Source organism: Archocentrus centrarchus (assembly GCF_007364275.1).
Source record: "Archocentrus centrarchus isolate MPI-CPG fArcCen1 chromosome 18 unlocalized genomic scaffold, fArcCen1 scaffold_23_ctg1, whole genome shotgun sequence".
Classification (NCBI taxonomy): Eukaryota; Metazoa; Chordata; class Actinopteri; order Cichliformes; family Cichlidae; genus Archocentrus; species Archocentrus centrarchus.
The window spans coordinates 8,136,667-8,158,957 of record NW_022060145.1 but is presented as its reverse complement, the minus strand read 5'-3'; the positions used below and the strand labels follow the sequence as shown (position 1 = coordinate 8,158,957).

General features: G+C 43.3%; 1 protein-coding gene across 1 annotated transcript in view; it reads right to left on the bottom strand.

Annotated features, from left to right (window-relative positions):
• The window catches only part of LOC115775111 (adhesion G protein-coupled receptor L3), a 194,806-nt gene that overhangs the window by 120,370 nt on the left and 52,145 nt on the right, over positions 1 to 22,291 (bottom strand). The window lies entirely within an intron of this gene.

The window sequence follows — 22,291 nt, the reverse complement described above, 5'->3', positions numbered from 1 at the left end:
TGGATTGCTCGGAGGGATTGCTTGCAAAGACTGGCAAACTACCCCTCACGATGTCATCAGGGTGTCATCGGGGCTTAGAGACTACACTAACAGAAAGTCTGTGTTAGAAACTGGAAATGTGGAGGGCCTAAACAAGGAGGGTCTAATCAATCAGAAAATGAATTCCCAAGTTTATCTATGTGTAATGTTATAATGTCAGGAAGCTGACATTATAAAAAAACTGGGTGATGCAGCAGGACAATGACCCTAAAGGCAGAAGAAAGTCAGAGTCGAGCCCTTTACCCATAAAGAGCCTGTTGAATGACCCCAAGAGACCCCTTCACACCAAACATCACAGGGATTGGGCTGAAGTTTTTAAGTAATAGAAAAACTGTCTGGAAATCTCTCTAAAAGTTGCAGGTTTGTTCTGTAGTTACAGATTATTGCTGCCAAAGGAGGTCAGACCAGGGATTAACACAAAATATGGTTCAGTTACTTTTTTTTACGAGTGTAGTCAATGAAGACACAAAATACTACAACTGTTATGCTATTAGTTTAAGCATTATGTTTCCACATTAATGAAAAATCCAGAGTTCTCATACATTTGCTTCTGGCATTTATATGTTTCTAGTCATGCTGGTCAGTTAAAGCGCTTTACTGTATACACTTCAAGGACCATTTACCTCTCATCTGCAGCTAATTTTAGATTCACCCATTAACCTAATATGCATGTCATTGGACTGTGGGAGGAAGCTAGAGTACCCAGAGGAAACCTTTGCAGGCACAGGGAGAAGATACAAAACATTACACAGACAGGCCACATCTGGTGTTTGAACCAGCAACTTCCTTGCTGTGAGGCAACTCTGCTACTTACTGCACTACATAGATTAAATATATAGTGGTCATATGAGCAATACGTCATATGAATCATATGAGCAGTGACTGAGTTAAATATGCTGCCCTGAATGAGGTGGAAGATAAAGACGATTGCTCTGACAGTGAGATAGTTCCACAGGACCCATGTTAAAATTGCCACAGACAGCATAACAGCTGCTAGCTGTCTGCTAGGCAATGAGCTAATTCCACTCACTGAACTGGACCGCTACATTGCATTAGCACTGATGATGTTTTGGAGAGCTTTTAATTCCGCACGGCTTGCTGTCCGATGAGAAGCCTGCTCCAGTTTTCATGAGTGAAATGATAGTATTTTGTTTGCATTGTTACTTAGCACGTAACTGCATCTCTGCAATGCACCAATGCTAACAAAGCTTGCTAGCATTAGCTGAGAACTTAGCACACTAACATTTTGTCTAAATACGATCTCTTCTGGCTCCAAAGAAAGCCAAGATCGCAAAGGCTAAATTGCTAAAACTGGGGCCTGAAAACTGGGCTTCCCAAAGCACTGGGTGATGTCACAGTGGCCACGTCCACCTTTTATGTACAGTCTATGCTTGTGAGACACATTTTAATGAATGACGATTATAAAGTTCACTTTAATTTAGGTTCAGGTGACACTGCCAGGGGCAAATTCATCTTTCTGTGAAGGATTAGAGTTGAAAGTCATGGAGTTACGACCAGGCATCAACCGTGCACAGGTAACGTTGTTATGACTGCATGATGGATGGCGGCAGCGGTGGTGGAGAGGATGGAGCAGACACAATCGACTGAGTGCGAAATCAGCTCCAACATAAAATGTAGGTCTTCATTAAAAAACACAATTATGGTGCCTGTGGTAGTCTCATGTGCCATTTTGTTTTTGGCAGTCATCAATCAAAGCCCCACTCCATATGCACAGAGAGCCTCTCGCCACACATAATAGCAACACTTATCTCACAACATTAACTCTTAAATGTTTTGACAGGTATCGATCTTTTGCAGCTCTGCATCTATTTTCAAAGTGCAAAAAAAAAAAAAAAACAGGATATGGAGGTGGGACAGGCTTGTGTTTAAAGCATCCAGTTGTGATCTTAGTGAGGCCCTCCTGCTCCAAGCTACAGCACATACAGGACTGCCATTCATCAAATTTATACTCATTTACAGACCGCCATTATCTCGCCATATATAAAACGTATTTATTCCCCAACGAGGCCGCTCACAGTGTAAGTCTTGTGAAGGTCAAGGCGGGGTCTGACACCATGATTCATACACCGCAATTAAAGGATTCTCTACACCTTAATTAACATTGATTGGCTGCTGACTAATCAATCGCACCAGTGACGGACAAGCAAAAAGGGGCCCCATCTCATTTCAAGCCAACCAAGTAATGAGATATGGTCTGCCGACTCTCCCCCCTGTGTGATCTTTATGCGTTCATGACCACCCCCACCGCCCCTCCTTCCAACATCCGCCTCTTCCCTTGCCGTTCACCTCACTCAGCTGTCAGCAGCATGTTCCTGCCTATGAGGAGTTAAACTGCAGGCAGTAAACGCCAGTCAAACAAGAAAGAGGTCAAGCCTATGAAACTGGGCAACAATTATCGGGGATCATCTCTATAACCTTTTTTCTTTATCGCAGTTTCTGCTTTATTCTATTTTGAGACAGGAGGGTTTGTAATCAGCAGGTTAAGATTAGACATCAGAAAGGACTGGAAGGGAGATGGACAGAAGAGATGCAACTAGCTAGAAGCTGGACTAGAGACACTAGAGTTGTTTTCATGAATCGAGACTGCAATGCATGCACATTTTTCCAACCTATATTATACAGTAGTCATTATCTTGTTTTGTAGAGCGCTCAAGTACCAGACTGATACCGTAAATCGCTTTGTATAACATCCTTTTAGATTTAGATGCTCCCTGAGAATTTAAGCTATGATCAAATCTGGAAATTTAATCATACGGCGGTTTATAATAACGTACTCTTGAGGGAATAAACATCATAATGTTTATTTAATATTACTGCAAACTTAATCCCAGCCTTAACATCCGTCTTGACCCATATTCCAAATCCCTCTTTGGTCTCATTTTTTTTTTTTTACCTATGTACACGTACACACACACGTACACACACACACACACACACACACACACACACACACACACACACACACACTGTGAGGGAATAAGATAAGGTGGAAAAACAATTAAAATTAAAGCCGCAAGCGGCGATGAGCGGGCCCTCGCACCCGGCGCGCGTCGACCCCTGGCGCGCTCCAGCCGAGCCGCGCGTCGACCCGTGGCACGCGCTAGCCGAACCGCGCTCGGAGGTTCTCGCAGACGAGAGAGTAGCTGGCTCACCCGGCTGCTGACGGCTCAGCAGGCTAGCCGTACTCCGCGTCGATCGTCTCCCGCTTCCACTAGGTGGCGTCGGTGAGTGCCCACTAATTAATATGTCACAATGCTCTATGTAATGCCTGCAGCCATCAATGAAACTGTAATGACCATAGGATGATGAGTATCAGTGTCCTACTGATTTCCTGTTGCCACTAGGTGGCGTTATGAGTGTGAAACAAAGCTGATAGAGGGGTGTGTCCGGTCTCCCTTACCCTCCCATTAAGCCTGTGAAGTTTGAGGCACATCGGACAATGTATGTCAGAGATGTAACAATTTGGTGCACTGTGGTATATGAGTAAAATCCCACATTTAGAGGGTTGCTACGGCAACACCGTTCAATATTCTACAAAACCATGAATATCTTTTGATGGGCTACTTGTGTAGATGATCTGGAGCCATTTTGGTGTGACTGGATGAAAAGCTGTAGTAGAAGATGATTCAAATAGCAGGCCTGAAAAATGTGAAAAATGCTGCAAAAATGACACCTTAATTAGAACATGTCAGGCTTCCTGTTGGATTTCGGCTATCGGTCCAAGAGACTTTTTTGTACGTCTTAGGATGTTACTTCAGCATGCACGATTTCAGGTACACAGACCAAGCACTGCCCTGGGGCTGATGTTTAGAACCTATCTGGGCCTGAAATGGAAAAAAAGTCCAAATTCAGAGGGTTGCTACGGCAACACCGTTCAATATTCTACAAAACCATGAATATCTTTTGATGGACTACTTGTGTGGATGATCTGGAGCCATTTTGGTCTCACTGGGTCAAATGCCCTAGGAGGAGTTGAGACAAAAAGGCCTGAAAAAGGCGAAAAATGCTGCAAAAATGACACTTTAAAGTGAACGTGGCTGACTTCCTGTTGGGTTTCGGCTATCGGTCCAAGAGACTTTTTTGTAGACGTTAGCATCTTACATCAGCAGGCACATTTTCAGGTACATACAGAAAGCACAGCCCAGGGGCTGATGTTTAGAATCTCTGTGAATTTGAAATTGAAAAAAGTCCAAATTCAGAGGGTTGCCATGGCAACACCGTTCAATATTCTACAAAACCATGAATAACTTTTGATGGGCTACTTGTGTAGATGATCTGGAGCCAATTTGGTGTCACTGGGTGAAATGCCCTAGGACAAGTTCGTTCAAATAGCAGGCGTGGAAATCGCAAAAATTGACACCTTCAATTGAAGATGGCCGACTTCCTGTAGGGTTTAGGGTATGGGTCCAAGAGACTTTTTTGTACGTCTTAGTATGTTACATGAGCATGTACATTTTCATACATGTAGATAAAACGTAGCTCCGGGGCTACTCAAAAAACTTGCTATTTTAAGATATTCCGAGCTGCCACTAGGCGGCGCTCTACCGTTTATGGACTTTATGCATATGAGTGTGTTCAGGGCAGCATGCTTATCACACCACTGAAGTTTGAGCCAGATTGGGCAAGTTGGCTTTGAGTTACAGCCATTTTTGTGTTCATGGCGAATCATCGAACTTTGCCGTCCCATAAGGGTCACGCCCTTTTGTCAAAAAGTCACAGTTTTGAAAACACAGTAAGTCCAAGTTCTTAAGGCTTTCCAGGTGAAATTTGAGATGGTTCTGCTAAACCACCTTGGAGCTGGACCTCCAAGTGTAAAATATGACATTTCCTGTTCCCACTAGGTGGCGCTGCGACTGATATTAAATATTGTCATATGTATGTGTTCAGGGGGGCACCCTCATCCTACTGGAGAAGTTTGATGCACATTGGATCATGTAGGTATGAATGAGAGGCAATCAAAATTTCATGGCGAATGATCAAAGTTCAAAGGGGCATAAGGACCCCTCCCCCTTGGCAAAAACTCACCATTTTCGAGATTTAGATTCCCCTGGGGGTGTAGGTTAGACAAACCAAATATGAAGATGATAACGTCTAAAACCTCTGAGTTATTAGAAAAAGTGTGAGGGCTGCAAATCGCCAAATTTGCATAATTAATTCAAAATGGCGGACTTCCTGTTGGGTTTAGGGCATGGCTCCAAGAGGATTTTTTGTGCGCCTGGACATGATATACATGTGTATGAAGTTTCATTCATGTACGTGAAACACAGCGGTGGGGCTCCAGTTTAGGGGGCGCTAGCGAGCCATTTGGGCGCGCCCTTGCCCGAGCCCAGTAAAATACTTAAATTTTCACCAGGTGTGACGCATGTGCAAAGTTTCATGAGTTTTTGAATATGATAAAGCCCCCAAAAAGCCAATTCATTTGCCTGAATAATAATAAAAAAAATAATAATTAAAGCCGCAAGCGGCGATGAGCGGGCCCTCGCACCCGGCGCGCGTCGACCCCTGGCGCGCTCCAGCCAAGCCGCGCGTCGACCCGTGGCACGCTCCAGCCGAACCGCGCTCGGAGGTTCTCGCAGACGAGAGAGTAGCTGGCTCACCCGGCTGCTGACGGCTCAGCAGGCTAGCCGTACTTCGCGTCGATCGTCTCCCGCTTCCACTAGGTGGCGTCGGTGAGTGCCCACTAATTAATATGTCACAATGCTCTATGTAATGCCTGCAGCCATCAATGAAACTGTAATGACCATAGGATGATGAGTATCAGTGTCCTACTGATTTCCTGTTGCCACTAGGTGGCGTTATGAGTGTGAAACAAAGCTGATAGAGGGGTGTGTCCGGTCTCCCTTACCCTCCCATTAAGCCTGTGAAGTTTGAGGCAGATCGGACAATGTATGTCAGAGATGTAACAATTTGGTGCACTGTGGTATATGAGTAAAATCCCACATTTAGAGGGTTGCTACGGCAACACCGTTCAATATTCTACAAAACCATGAATATCTTTTGATGGGCTACTTGTGTAGATGATCTGGAGCCATTTTGGTGTGACTGGATGAAAAGCTGTAGTAGAAGATGATTCAAATAGCAGGCCTGAAAAATGTGAAAAATGCTGCAAAAATGACACCTTAATTAGAACATGTCAGGCTTCCTGTTGGATTTCGGCTATCGGTCCAAGAGACTTTTTTGTACGTGTTAGGATGTTACTTCAGCATGCACGATTTCAGGTACACAGACCAAGCACTGCCCTGGGGCTGATGTTTAGAACCTATCTGGGCCTGAAATGGAAAAAAAGTCCAAATTCAGAGGGTTGCTACGGCAACACCGTTCAATATTCTACAAAACCATGAATATCTTTTGATGGGCTACTTGTGTGGATGATCTGGAGCCATTTTGGTCTCACTGGGTCAAATGCCCTAGGAGGAGTTGAGGCAAAAAGGCCTGAAAAGGCGAAAAATGCTGCAAAAATGACACTTTAAAGTAAACGTGGCTGACTTCCTGTTGGGTTTGGGCTATCGGTCCAAGAGAGTTTTTTGTAGATGTTAGCATCTTACATCAGCAGGCACATTTTCAGGTACATAGAGAAAGCACAGCCCAGGGGCTGATGTTTAGAATCTCTGTGAATTTGAAATTGAAAAAAGTCCAAATTCAGAGGGTTGCCATGGCAACACCGTTCAATATTCTACAAAACCCTGAATAACTTTTGATGGGCTACTTGTGTAGATGATCTGGAGCCAATTTGGTGTCACTGGGTGAAATGCCCTAGGACAAGTTCGTTCAAATAGCAGGCGTGGAAATCGCAAAAATTGACACCTTCAATTGAAGATGGCCGACTTCCTGTAGGGTTTAGGGTATGGGTCCAAGAGACTTTTTTGTACGTCTTAGGATGTTACATGAGCATGTACATTTTCATACATGTAGATAAAACGTAGCTCCGGGGCTACTCAAAAAACTTGCTATTTTAAGATATTCCGAGCTGCCACTAGGCGGCGCTCTAACGTTTATGGACTTTATGCATATGAGTGTGTTCAGGGCAGCATGCTTATCACACCACTGAAGTTTGAGCCAGATTGGGCAAGTTGGCTTTGAGTTACAGCCATTTTTGTGTTCATGGCGAATCATCGAACTTTGCCGTCCCATAAGGGTCACGCCCTTTTGTCAAAAACTCACAGTTTTGAAAACACAGTAAGTCCAAGTTCTTAAGGCTTTCCAGGTGAAATTTGAGATGGTTCTGCTAAACCACCTTGGAGCTGGACCTCCAAGTGTAAAATATGACATTTCCTGTTCCCACTAGGTGGCGCTGCGACTGATATTAAATATTGTCATATGTATGTGTTCAGGGGGGCACCCTCATCCTACTGGAGAAGTTTGATGCACATTGGATCATGTAGGTATGAATGAGAGGCAATCAAAATTTCATGGCGAATGATCAAAGTTCAAAGGGGCATAAGGACCCCTCCCCCTTGGCAAAAACTCACCATTTTCGAGATTTAGATTCCCCTGGGGGTGTAGGTTAGACAAACCAAATATGAAGATGATAACGTCTAAAACCTCTGAGTTATTAGAAAAAGTGTGAGGGCTGCAAATCGCCAAATTTGCATAATTAATTCAAAATGGCGGACTTCCTGTTGGGTTTAGGGCATGGCTCCAAGAGGATTTTTTGTGCGCCTGGACATGATATACATGTGTATGAAGTTTCATTCATGTACGTGAAACACAGCGGTGGGGCTCCAGTTTAGGGGGCGCTAGCGAGCCATTTGGGCGCGCCCTTGCCCGAGCCCATTAAAATACTTAAATTTTCACCAGGTGTGACGCATGTGCAAAGTTTCATGAGTTTTTGAATATGATAAAGCCCCCAAAAAGCCAATTCATTTGCCTGAATAATAATAAAAAAAATAATAATAATTAAAGCCGCAAGCGGCGATGAGCGGGCCCTCGCACCCGGCGCGCGTCGACCCCCGGCGCGCTCCAGCCAAGCCGCGCGTCGACCCGTGGCACGCTCCAGCCGAACCGCGCTCGGAGGTTCTCGCAGACGAGAGAGTAGCTGGCTCACCCGGCTGCTGACAGCTCAGCAGGCTAGCCGTACTTCGCGTCGATCGTCTCCCGCTTCCACTAGGTGGCGTCGGTGAGTGCCCACTAATTAATATGTCACAATGCTCTATGTAATGCCTGCAGCCATCAATGAAACTGTAATGACCATAGGATGATGAGTATCAGTGTCCTACTGATTTCCTGTTGCCACTAGGTGGCGTTATGAGTGTGAAACAAAGCTGATAGAGGGGTGTGTCCAGTCTCCCTTACCCTCCCATTAAGCCTGTGAAGTTTGAGGCAGGTCGGACAATGTATGTCAGAGAGGTAACAATTTGGTGCACTGTGGTATATGAGTAAAATCCCACATTTAGAGGGTTGCTACGGCAACACCGTTCAATATTCTACAAAACCATGAATATCTTTTGATGGGCTACTTGTGTAGATGATCTGGAGCCATTTTGGTGTGACTGGATGAAAAGCTGTAGTAGAAGATGATTCAAATAGCAGGCCTGAAAAATGTGAAAAATGCTGCAAAAAAGACACCTTAATTAGAACATGTCAGGCTTCCTGTTGGATTTCGGCTATCGGTCCAAGAGACTTTTTTGTACGTCTTAGGATGTTACTTCAGCATGCACGATTTCAGGTACACAGACCAAGCACTGCCCTGGGGCTGATGTTTAGAACCTATCTGGGCCTGAAATGGAAAAAAAGTCCAAATTCAGAGGGTTGCTACGGCAACACCGTTCAATATTCTACAAAACCATGAATATCTTTTGATGGGCTACTTGTGTGGATGATCTGGAGCCATTTTGGTGTCACTGGGTCAAATGCCCTAGGAGGAGTTGAGGCAAAAAGGCCTGAGAAAGGCGAAAAATGCTGCAAAAATGACACTTTAAAGTGAACGTGGCTGACTTCCTGTTGGGTTTCGGCTATCGGTCCAAGAGACTTTTTTGTAGGTGTTAGCATCTTACATCAGCAGGCACATTTTCAGATACACAGAGAAAGCACAGCCCAGGGGCTGATGTTTATAATCTCTGTGAATTTGAAATTGAAAAAAGTCCAAATTCAGAGGGTTGCCATGGAAACACTGTTCAATATTCTACAAAACCATGAATAACTTTTGATGGGCTACTTGTGTAGATGATCTGGAGCCAATTTGGTGTCACTGGGTGAAATGCCCTAGGACAAGTTCGTTCAAATAGCAGGCGTGGAAATCGCAAAAATTGACACCTTCAATTGAAGATGGCCGACTTCCTGTAGGGTTTGGGGTATGGGTCCAAGAGACTTTTTTGTACGTCTTAGTATGTTACATGAGCATGTACATTTTCATACATGTAGATAAAACGTAGCTCCGGGGCTACTCAAAAAACTTGCTATTTTAAGATATTCCGAGCTGCCACTAGGCGGCGCTCTAACGTTTATGGACTTTATGCATATCAGTGTGTTCAGGACAGGGTGCTTATCACACCACTGAAGTTTGAGCCAGATTGGGCAAGTTGGCTTTGAGTTACAGCCATTTTTGTGTTCATGGCGAATCATCGAACTTTGCCGTCCCATAAGGGTCACGCCCTTTTGTCAAAAAGTCACAGTTTTGAAAACACAGTAAGTCCAACTTCTTAAGGCTTTCCAGGTGAAATTTGAGATGGTTCTGCTAAACCACCTTGGAGCTGGACCTCCAAGTGTAAAATATGACATTTCCTGTTCCCACTAGGTGGCGCTGCAACTGATATTAAATATTGTCATATGTATGTGTTCAGGGGGGCACCCTCATCCTACTGGAGAAGTTTGATGCACATTGGATCATGTAGGTATGAATGAGAGGCAATCAAAATTTCATGGCGAATGATCAAAGTTCAAAGGGGCATAAGGACCCCTCCCCCTTGGCAAAAACTCACCATTTTCGAGATTTAGATTCCCCTGGGGGTGTAGGTTAGACAAACCAAATATGAAGATGATAACGTCTAAAACCTCTGAGTTATTAGAAAAAGTGTGAGGGCTGCAAATCGCCAAATTTGCATAATTAATTCAAAATGGCGGACTTCCTGTTGGGTTTAGGGCATGGCTCCAAGAGGATTTTTTGTGCGCGTGGACATGATATACATGTGTATGAAGTTTCATTCATGTACGTGAAACACAGCGGTGGGGCTCCAGTTTAGGGGGCGCTAGCGAGCCATTTGGGCGCGCCCTTGCCCGAGCCCATTAAAATACTTAAATTTTCACCAGGTGTGACGCATGTGCAAAGTTTCATGAGTTTTTGAATATGATAAAGCCCCCAAAAAGCCAATTCATTTGCCTGAATAATAATAATAATAATAATTAAAACCGCAAGCGGTGATATCGGGCCCTCGCACTCCCTGCGCGTCGACCCGTGGCGCTCGTCGACCCGTGCCGCACTCGGAGGTCTTGTGATCGTGATGGTGTACAGAAGGTCTGTAGAAAGTTGAATTCTTTTTTAGGAAAAGATATCTTTTGCTCTCGGCATAGACGCAATGGAATATTTGGGGGTGGGGTCACGGCTCCAGCATGCAAAATAGGGCATGGGTCTGATAGACTGTTTTGATCAGGATGATGTCAAGAATGTTGAAACACATTTTCATACATTTCCGAGAAACTAAGTTTGTGGATGCTATACAAAATTTCATTTGCTTCTGTAGGGGGCGCTCTTGCAGCTACGTATAGCCTTGAATCCATAGTTATGGGTTCAGAGTGGCTGTGTACATGAGTGATTACATTTTCAGGCAGATCGGGCAAAGCATGTACGAACACGTGCCCAAACAATTTTGGTCGCCATTGAGAAAAATGAAAGCCAACTTCAATGGCCTGGTGTGACAACACCATTTAATATTTTGTCAAGATTTCCACAATATTTGATGGGCTGTTTGTCTAGATGATCTGGAGCCAATTTGGTCTCACTGGCTGAAATGCCCTAGGAGGAGTTCATTCAAATAGCAGGCCTGAAAATGGCAAAAATTGACACTTTCAATTGAAGATGCTGGACTTCCTGTAGGGTTTGGAGTATGGCTCCAAGAGACTTTTTTGTATGTCTTAGGATGTTACATGAGTGTGCAAAATTTCAGAGCTGTAGATAAAATGTAACTCAGGGGCTAGCTAAAAAACATGGTATATTATGATATTTAAAGCTGCCAGTAGGGGGCGCTCTAACGTTTATGGACTTTATGCATATCAATGTGTTCAGGGCAGGAGGCTTATCAAATAGATGAGGATTTTGTAAGGAATGGTGAAAGATATTTCATGTATTTCAGAGCAAAACTAATTCTGTGGACGGTCATACAAATTTTCATTTGCTTCTGTAGGGGGCGCTATTGCGCCTACAGTCTTGAATCTGTAGTTATGGATTCAGCCTGGGTGTGTACATGAGTGATTAAATTTTCAGCCTGATCAGACAAAGCATGTGCGAACAAGTGCACAAACAATTTTGGTGGTGAGGGAGAAAAACGAAGGCCAAATTCAATGGCCTGGTGTGATAAGGCCATTTAATATTTTGTAAAGATTTCCACAATATTTGATGGGCTACTTGTGTAGATGATGTGGAGCAAATTTGGTCTCACTGGGTCAAATGCCCTAGGACAAGTTCGTTCAAATAGCAGGCGTGGAAATGGCAAAAATTGACACCTTCAATTGAAGATGGCCGACTTCCTGTAGGGTTTGGGGTATGGGTCCAAGAGACTTTTTTGTACGTCTTAGGATGTTACATGAGCCTGTACATTTTCATACATGTAGATAAAACGTTGCTCCGGGGCTACTCAAAAAACTTGCTATTTTAAGATATTCCGAGCTGCCACTAGGCGGCGCTCTACCGTTTATGGACTTTTTGCATATGAGTGTGTTCAGGACAGGGTGCTTATCACACCACTGAAGTTTGAGCCAGATTGGGCAAGTTGGGTTTGAGTTACAGCCATTTTTGTGTTCATGGCGAATCATCGAACTTTGCCGTCCCATAAGGGTCACGCCCTTTTGTCAAAAACTCACAGTTTTGAAAACACAGTAAGTCCAACTTCTTAAGGCTTTCCAGGTGAAATTTGAGATGGTTCTGCTAAACCACCTTGGAGCTGGACCTCCAAGTGTAAAATATGACATTTCCTGTTCCCACTAGGTGGCGCTGCGACTGATATTAAATATTGTCATATGTATGTGTTCAGGGGGGCACCCTCATCCTACTGGAGAAGTTTGATGCACATTGGATCATGTAGGTATGAATGAGAGGCAATCAAAATTTCATGGCGAATGATCAAAGTTCAAAGGGGCATAAGGACCCCTCCCCCTTGGCAAAAACTCACCATTTTCGAGATTTAGATTCCCCTGGGGGTGTAGGTTAGACAAACCAAATATGAAGATGATAACGTCTAAAACCTCTGAGTTATTAGAAAAAGTGTGAGGGCTGCAAATCGCCAAATTTGCATAATTAATTAAAAATGGCGGACTTCCTGTTGGGTTTAGGGCATGGCTCCAAGAGGATTTTTTGTGCGCCTGGACATGATATACATGTGTATGAAGTTTCATTCATGTACGTGAAACACAGCGGTGGGGCTCCAGTTTAGGGGGCGCTAGCGAGCCATTTGGGCGCGCCCTTGCCCGAGCCCATTAAAATACTTAAATTTTCACCAGGTGTGACGCATGTGCCAAGTTTCATGAGTTTTTGAATATGATAAAGCCCCCAAAAAGCCAATTCATTTGCCTGAATAATAATAATAATAATAATAATAAAAAAAAAAAAAAAATAATAATAATAATAATAATAAACGAAGCAATTACAATAGGGCCTTCGCACAGTTCGTGCTCGGGCCCTAATAATAATAATAATAAACGAAGCAATTACAATAGGGCCTTCGCACAGTTCGTGCTCGGGCCCTAATAATAATAATAATAATAAACGAAGCAATTACAATAGGGCCTTCGCACAGTTCGTGCTCGGGCCCTAATTAAATGTATTAAGCACAAATCAATGGCAGGGTAGGGTGGGAGAAGCTAACAACGCCACACGTCACAAAGACTTCACAACACCAATTATGGGTGTTAATCGGGATTGCATCAGACAATTGGCACTGATTTGATCCTTGAACTAGCAGGGGGAGAGTTAATGGATTCAGTATGAGGCATGAATTTAAATATGTATAGGAATATGTGGTTTACATAAAGTATGCCTCACAGAGGGAAGCGGATAAAAGTAGCAGGTGGTAAAAGCTGCTGCGGGTATTTCCTCGGAAGGTTTCAAAAGCAATGAGAAGTAAAAGAATTCATGTGCAGCAGCAACGCATCGGTTCAATGGACACACGAGCCCCTTTCAGGCATGCAGTCCTTTCCGTTAACCTGACAGCATCTGAATGTGTTGGCTACATGTCTGAATGGCACTCTGGGGACTGGACCTAGTCTGACAGATCAGATTACCAAAATGAATCCATTCAGAGTTTTGCTAAGAGGAGCTGAAGTTAGCTTGTTGCTTCCAGCTGTTTCTGGAAGTTTTTCTTATGTGGAGTCAACAAGACCCATCTATTAGCTTCCCCAGTGTGACACAGTTGCGTGCATTTACACATGAGACACAACAGCTGTAACTTTATTAATCAGGCTACATCTAACAATCAAAATGCAGATCAAGATCTATCAATTACACTGTTTACTTCAGACATATGAGCTGTGTTTACAAGCTACAGTTGAATGATTGTGAAATAAGTTAACTAAAGTGTATTTAGATGCATGCCCATAACTGCATACTTTATGTGCTCTATCTAAATATCAAGACAACTATGAAAATATAGCTGCGGATTAAAGAAAACTCCAACCAGAACGCAAGATGTGTCACTTGATGTGCTGTCCAATTTCCCACAGAGTACACAGTGATGTGGAAGCAGCTTGGCTTGTTCCATGAATGTTGTGGGAATGTGTGAATGATGCCATGAGGACCATTAAAGTAAAAGTGTCTCATGTCTGAATGACAAAATGAAATCATTGACAGACTGATGAAGCCAGCAATGTTACATACTCTATGCCTGCAAAGGGCTTTAATGACACCAAACGACACGGATTACATCTGGATGTGATCATCTATGAAATATGATTTCAGAAAGACGATAAGAAACATTTTGCTATTTGGCCACCAATCCCCCCTTTCTATCCACATTCCCAACTTCCCTCCTCTATAGTTTTTTCCTCCTGTTCCCACGTCTGCTGTTTGTTATAACTGGCAGATTAGAACTCGAGCTGCCAGCTGACGAGGGGAGATGTGGCACAAAGCAGCAGAACCCTATGTAAGCACAAACCGTAATCACTATAATCGCTGGCTGATCCCGCTGCTGCCTCTGACGGCAGTACAGTAAGTGGGTCGAGTCCCCTCGGTCCATTGACCACTGACACAGGTCAAATAATATATTGGTGGATCAATGAATGGACGGATGAACGGGTGAGCAAATGAATCGATAAACGAAAGAGGACGGGCAATGTGAAGCAGACGGGGACAGTGCGGCTGCTGTCAAAGACAGACAGATTTGTCCACATTGGAGAGTAATAAAAGAGAACTGGTGTGCACCACTGTTCCCTTTCAGAACTCAAGTGATTTATATCAGGAGGGAAATACCAACCGAGTGGAAGAAGAGAAAGGTTTGCCAGTTTTTAAAGGTTCAGTGGGGGAAAAAAAGCGCTTTGCTGAATTTGCTTCCAGCATGCCAAATTGCTCTGAGCGATTTTCCATCCGTAATCCAGAATCCATATCAAAGAATTTCGCCTGAAGTAAGTCAAATATGAATGGAGATGGTTCAACTGGTGTTCTGCATTGAGGGGATGTTTCTGGGTTCTTCATATTTGATGAAGCAGTCACTGTCAGGGAGCACAACCTCTCCATTAGCTTTTGAAAGGAAAGTCTGACTCACCTAAAGAACCTATACGCTGGTTTCAGTCCTTGTGTTAGCACAAAAAAACGTGTGTGCGCGTGCCCCAAACAAAGTGCATGTTGTTTGCCTTGTGTGTACAGCAATATGTGTCCCTTTGTATGCTGTGTACACATTTGTGAGAGTTTATACTTGTAAGGAAGGGAAGGATGGGAGGGTTCTTTTTTTGTTTTGTTTTTTTAAAGTGACGGACGGGTCAATATCCCCGTCCCTCTGCTGGGACCCATTATGCTTTAGTGATGGTCTTCCCCACCCACGGTCGACTTCATTCATTATCTTTCCTAGTTGCACGCCGCAACATCCATCTTTTCTCGTTCGGCCTGTCTCTTGTCGCAGCACACATATAAATACAAAAAGAAAAAGAAACAACCTTTAAAACTCCCATGAAAATCTCAGAAAACATGATAAGAAGGAGCGAAGCAGTGGCCTTGAACGCTTTGTGCATTTGGCTCCGGAGTAAAACCAAGAAGTCTTACAAGATAGTAGTTCAGTGTTGACTAGTGGAGCTCCTTTACAGAGAGAGGAATTATCTGTTAAAGCCCTGGTGGAAAGCTCCTGTTCACACAGAGAAGCTTGTTAGGGAGCATATGCTTGAAGTTTTCTGTAAAGCTGCTATACAATAATGTGTCTTTGCTCCAATTATTTGGAGTTACTTCAACCACAAGCTGGGGATTATCAGACAGATTAACTACAAATAGTGTAACAGAAATCAGCAAAATTAAACTCATTTATTAACTCCTCCCGTAACCTCTAAGGTATAACACTTAAAGTGAACCCGTCACGAACATTTCCAGCTCCGTATTTTACTCTTAGACTCCACTAGAGTAGCTTTGCATGAGTCACAGCTGAAACTAATCCTTATATATACATAATACTGGACCATGCCGCAGACCCTCAGTTCATCCTCGGGTCTGATGAAGTCTTTTCTGATTGGCTGCCTCTCAGAAAGAGGAGACAGACCATATAAATGACTGCCTTTTCTTTGTCATCATGCAGTTTGCAGTCTGAAGGTTTACTTGCATTTATACTTATCTCATTATTTGAAACTCTGGTTAGGGAAATCCTAACAGGCCAACTTTAATGTCAACTTTAATTACAGTATAGTATATAACATGTCTCTGAATTAAAGGTGAAAAAGTTGAAGGTGGGGGGCTTCATTAACTTATATATTTTGTCAACCTTGATGATAAATTGGAAAGGACTGTTTCCTGGCAGCCAATCTTCTATAATCATAACCACATCATACCTGTTACTGGCAGCCCATTCATCACTTACTATAATTGCCATGTTTCTAGCAACCGACCAACTTTATCACAGCAGTCTGGACTTAACAGCTGAGAGGTAATACAGTTTTTGATTATTTTGTTTATTTTATTTTTTTTTATTACAGATTTCTCTTCAAGCTATCAGGATGGACATCCTAATAGTTGAAAGGCAATCTGGGAACCCATCAACTACCATCTGAGGATTTAGCCTTTGGGAACGACTGCCAATACACTGGGCTTTCCACTGAAGCCAGCAGACATCCAGGCCGAGACTCGTGTGTGTGTGTGTGTGTGTGGGTCACTGTTTACTCGTGCACATACATTAAGAAAAGCTCTCCACACATGCTTCTTACATCCATGCAACCAAAGCCTGCTCAAACATGACTGGCCCACAGCACCCCCTCCCGATTCCCAAAAAGGTAAACTAAAGAATCCACTTCAGCAGGGTGAGTGTGTGTGTGTGCGTGGAAAGTAATATGTCATATGTGTCATGTTTCCATTTGGCTGTTCAGTGTGCGGGGCCTTTAGTTACTGTATCAACGTCAGTCTGACCTGCTGAGGAAAAATGCTGCCCACCCCTGGTCTGCTGCTGGTCTGCTGGGGCTGCAAATGGAAACCAAAATTCTTGTCCTTTGCCTACAGAGATACACAGCCTATAAAGAGATTTCCTCACTTATCCACACACTGCAAGCTGATCATTTATCCTATCTATAAAGTAGTGTCGAATCTCAATCTCATTTCTAAAGCCGCAGATTTAAAATTTTTTTTTCTCCCCCCAAAACATCAAGAGAGAGACACTCAACACAGATTAAAAAGCAAAAAAGAGGGAGATTGGGAATGAATGCAGTGCGTACAACATAAATACAATGGCCGAGTGTGGGTGTGAAGGATTTGTAGTGGATCGCTGAAGGAGCTCAATGTTCTTGAGTGCTTAAGCTCGCGAGCATCTCCGTGCTAGCGCGCGCGTCTTAATATCCGACGGATAATCAATGAATGTGACGACCATTAGCACACTGGCGCACTTCCTGCACGCTGGGTGGCATTAGCAGCGTGCTACAAAACTGAAGAAAATCATCTGTCAGACTGTTTGCGCGCAACAAAACATCAGCCATATTCCTTTTTTCATAGGATTAACTACGTGGAACTAAGCAGAAATAAATAAAGTGCTGAGCGGCTGCACAGCGCGGGGAAGATGGCATGTTTGTGTGCAGGAGCTTTGTGAATGGCCTTTATTGGGCTCTGTTAAGTATGGAGTAAGACTTTCATTAAGTGCAGTCAAACAAAGGTCAGGCTTGATCATCTCTCATGAACTCCTTCCAAGTTGTTACATAAATTCAGTGCTATTTCTGAAAAAAAAAATAAAAAGAAAAGAAATAAATAAAACATCTCAGACTCACCCCCCCCCCCCCCCTCCTGACAAGCATAATCCCTCTTAACCATTCACACAGATTAGTAGCTTTCATAAGATTGTACATCACACAGTTTCCTCCCTCTCTAATATTGTATTTGGAAGATAAGCCACAGTTCATTCGGATGCACCAACAAGCTGAGAAAAACACAGCGGTGCTGGAGAGCTATGATTGGATGCGGAAAGATGATTAACTAGAATACAGACTGCAGTATTTTGAAAGATCCGAGTCGACACTGAGTTTATGGATGGTGGCGACATATGGATTCATCTGTGAAGTCTCTTGCTTGGCAAAAGCCCACGAGCCTGAAGTACAAGCACGAGCTCAGCTTGATAAACACGGGCGTTTCCTGTTTAGCTGTGTGTTTGGACAAGCATGCACTTTAACTGAGGCGACGGCTAAAATAATGTTTTGTAACCCAGAGGAGAGATTTAGAGATGTTTAAGGCCCCTGATGAAAAATCAGACAAATCAAAACAACGGTTACAACATTTCCTGTTTTGTTCTTTCTCCAGCTGCTAAACCCAAACCCTGCCACACCGTTTTGTGTCAACTATATGGAAACGGCCTGCAGGGTAAAGACATACGTGGACGCCACCACTCGTTACGACTATAAGCTGCTGGTATTCAGTCCCCCATCTGTAAGCGCAGAAAGAATGCAGCAAAGCAGCTACGACTGAAGCGATTTCTCTCTGCTGCCTTTAAGTGTTGACAAGAAGCCGTAGTTTCTCTTCAGCTTTCTCAGCTACAACGAAATCTTGTCTTTTGTATGAAGGGAAAAAAAAAAAACAGGAAAGAAAGACTTCTGTTTGCCAGAAGGCATCACAGATTCAAGGTCTGGCCAAACAAAGGTTACCACTTCAATGAAAGCCTTCCTCCCATGATGAGTAGGAGGAATTTGCTTACTTCAGGGCTGCCTGTTGTTCTCATTTAGGTCTAAACCATCAGCGGTTTCATGAGAGCAGAAAAATTTGAACTGAAAGATTGATCAGCTGCAGTAAGCGTTTTGGTAAAGGCAGAGTTGCACTTGCACTTTTACCAAATGTGGACTCATAGTTTCTTGAGAGAGGTTTTAGTTACTTAACACAACTTGCGGTGCTTTGGAATCCAACTGATTAACAACACGTATTTTGAACTGTTCCACAGCACATGGCCAAACGAGTCTTTAGGGATTTCTGCTGTTATGTGTTGCACTCTGCAGCACCAGTGATTGTGACTAAATCTAAAACAGCTCTACGTCCTGGAATACTGCTATGACTAAGCAACTTGCTTGCGAGGAAGACAAACCTTTGAGCTCCTCAGCAGAGGTTTGTTTCACCTTTCGTTCACCCTAACAGCTTCCAAGCCTCTCTGTTGGAGCAGGTAGAGAGTTTTTTTTGTTTTTTTTTTGCAGTGTAGTTCATAAAAGTAAGCACAGTCACTGAACTTGTGAATTCAGGATGTGGATTACACAAAACACTGCATCTCTGGATATGATATGGGAAACAAAGGCATTTGATAAAACATATCAGGGAGTCAAAAATATTAGAACAATACCAAATTCCTTTGCATAAACTGCAAATCAAACTCTTTTTTTTCCCTTGATTTTTTTTTTTTGGAGAGCGAGGCGTCGTGCCGTCTACGGCTCAAACTCGCTCGGCTAGCCTGCTTGAAATTAATCCATCTATTTATGTGCCACAAAAGGTATTAGATGATGCAATTTCTCTCTCCACCTGAAAGGTCAGTTCGTGATTCTGCACATGCTGTCGACATCCATCTGGCTGCGCACGCCGAAATTCCATTAAAGTATAAATTTGGCTCATGCTGGAGAGCGCTGGGGGAGTTCAACACTTCCAAAAATCAACATTAGCCAAAAAAAAAAAAGAGAAAAAAAAATCCTATAAACCTGGTTTCATAAGGAGAGCGCGCAGTTCAAGTTCATACTGCAAGTATATTGTTTAATTTATACAATAAAAGCTCGGCCCAGTGTGATTCATGCTGCTGCAGTTGTATTCCTTCACACACTGGTAGCATACACGCTTTTGAAGACGACACAGCTTGTGCCGTGAGTCCTCTCCATCGTAAGTGTTCCTCTTTTTTTTTTTTTTTTTTTTTTATGTATGCATTCGCATGTGCAGCTTATCTCCGCTTTCAAGGCAGGGACACAGCAAGTGGTCTTTTGGAGCACAGACATGGCTGTCTATCTCAAAAGGGCAAAGATAAAACTCCCCAGAATAATCCTCAGCCATTTCCTTGGATGTCTGGAGATACGCATCTTGAAAATTGTGCAGCTCAGAAGAGAGTGGAGAACAATGTTTTCTTTAAACTTGATAGTGATTCCTAGGCTTGCCAATATTAGTTTAAACGCACGCACACATTTTCAACCGCAGCCTTACACCCAGAGTGGAAATTCGAATAAATAATGCATTATCTGCACTCTGTTTTCTTTGTTTTATCCCGTGACTGAACTAAAACCCAACACAAACATTTATTGAAATAATACATTTCCATATTGATGCTGACGGGTACCAAACGGCTGTGAAGCAGAGCTCTGTGTGACATATATGTTATTTATATGTTGCCATATCTATGACAGTGACTGCTTAAAAACACCACCATGACCACTCCGTTCAATCTGTCCTGATTGTAGTCAATTAAAACACGGCAACAAGGGTTTCTGCTGTGAAAGACTGACAATTGAACACAATTTGCGACAGTTTGTGATTCGTGATACTGCACGATCACTTCCCGAGAGGTCCCAGTGTTCCTCAGTGAACGCTCTTACTTTGGGTGCTACTCGATAAGTTAAGACAAAGTGTGATTAAGTCAGAATGAGCTAAAAAAAAAAAATGAAAAAAGGATTTCTCTTGTAACAATAGATCCTTAAAACATGAGAATAACAGGCATTGATTGGGAAAGTGGTTTCACTCCTACTCCACTCACCAGAACCCACTCCCTGAAACTATCCTGCTGACACCAGTATTCACTGCAGAGTATCTGACTAAATCACCTCCATTACAAAACAGATCAATGCGTGATTTAAGTATTGGTTACTGAAACAAACCAAAAAAAAAATAATTAAAAATAAACAAGAAGCGTCTGATCCCTGGTTATGTATACTGCTATGTAAATCATAACGCCCACAGTGTCTCTCCAGGTGCTCGTACAGAGGCAGAAGGCCGGATTGAAATGTGCAGCGACTCCGCAGATCGATTTGTTTGGAGGGTGAGGCCTATTCACTGGGGCCTGCCCGTCTAATGATTTACGATTTCCAGGATGAATTTTTCTATTCTTGCCAACAAATGATGCTGCTCCACATCTTCCTGGTGACGCTTGATTTATCTTCCAGCCAAAGGCCCCTGGGACTTTCAGCCTGTAGACCCATTTTAGACTAAGCCTCATTCCAGAGGGGGGGGATGCGTAAAAGTGAGGATTGGGTCATATTTTTTTTTACAACCACCGTCACACGGATATTGATGTGTCACATATTCAAGAAAAACGATAATTTGATGTGCAAGGTGCGAAGTGAGATTCCTGATGGGTGTGCGGCTGTGCACACATATGCGAACTGGAGCTTAAATTGAAATTATGCCACAAGCATCTCTGCAGGCAGTCGAGTGGGCACATAAACGTGCACATGCACAGCTTCCAATACCCTCCTTCATAAAGCAATACATTTAGAAATATTCCACTGACAGGCTCCGTGATGGCTGACCGGGGTCAGCCTTTTGAACCACTCCTGCTGAGATCCTAAGCCCATCTCAAGCATCTCTGCAAGCGTCAGATTCTTTAGCCAGATACCCAGTGGTGCCACTGCTGTGCCGGCCTTCAGAGGGATGGATGGGGAATAAAAAAAAAAAAAAAGAGAGAGAGAGAGAGAAGCAGAAATGCCACTGGTTTGACTTTTCAAGGCATCAAGCCCTGTTTGTTACGCACAAAAAGCGATGTCTGCTGCTGGTTGGAGTCAAAGGAGTGCTTTGGGGAGCTTATGTGGCTGCGTGCACTGCACAGCGACAACAAAAAGATTCTAATCCTTTTCTTTGGACTGTTATTCAATCTGTGTTTGGGAAAATTGGAAGAAATTGTGAGGACAGTTTGAAAAAAAAAAAAAAAAGAAAGCACACAAAACTACACCCAAACTCAAATAGAACGGCACTCCATCCACTGTATTTATAATCTACACACAAATCAATAAGCAGACTGTATCATTGAACACCCCACCACCACCACCACCCACTCCTGCTATCTTTCTCTCTGACTTTCCCGAGTGCACACACACACACACACACACACACACACACACACACACACACACCGAGGCCTGCCTTTAAGCACAGATTTTTCATTTCCAGTCGCTGTCACCATGGTAACTTCCAATGTCCGACTTGGGCCAGAATGTGCTTCCAGCGCTTTCCTTCTTCAAAGCCCTTTTTCAAAGCCTAAAACCGCATTGCTTCAGTAACGATCACCCACAGTGCTTAGCTTCTAGGAGGGTGTTCAGCTGCTAATTACCTTATGTGACAAAGGTGCTACTAATAACAAACTGCTCTACCAGTGCGAGCTATAAGATTTAGCAATCAAATGTAGAGCTGCATAGTCTCTTAGAGGAAAATAACAGCATGAATGAGACCGAGTGTGACCTTGCTGTTTTTTTTTAC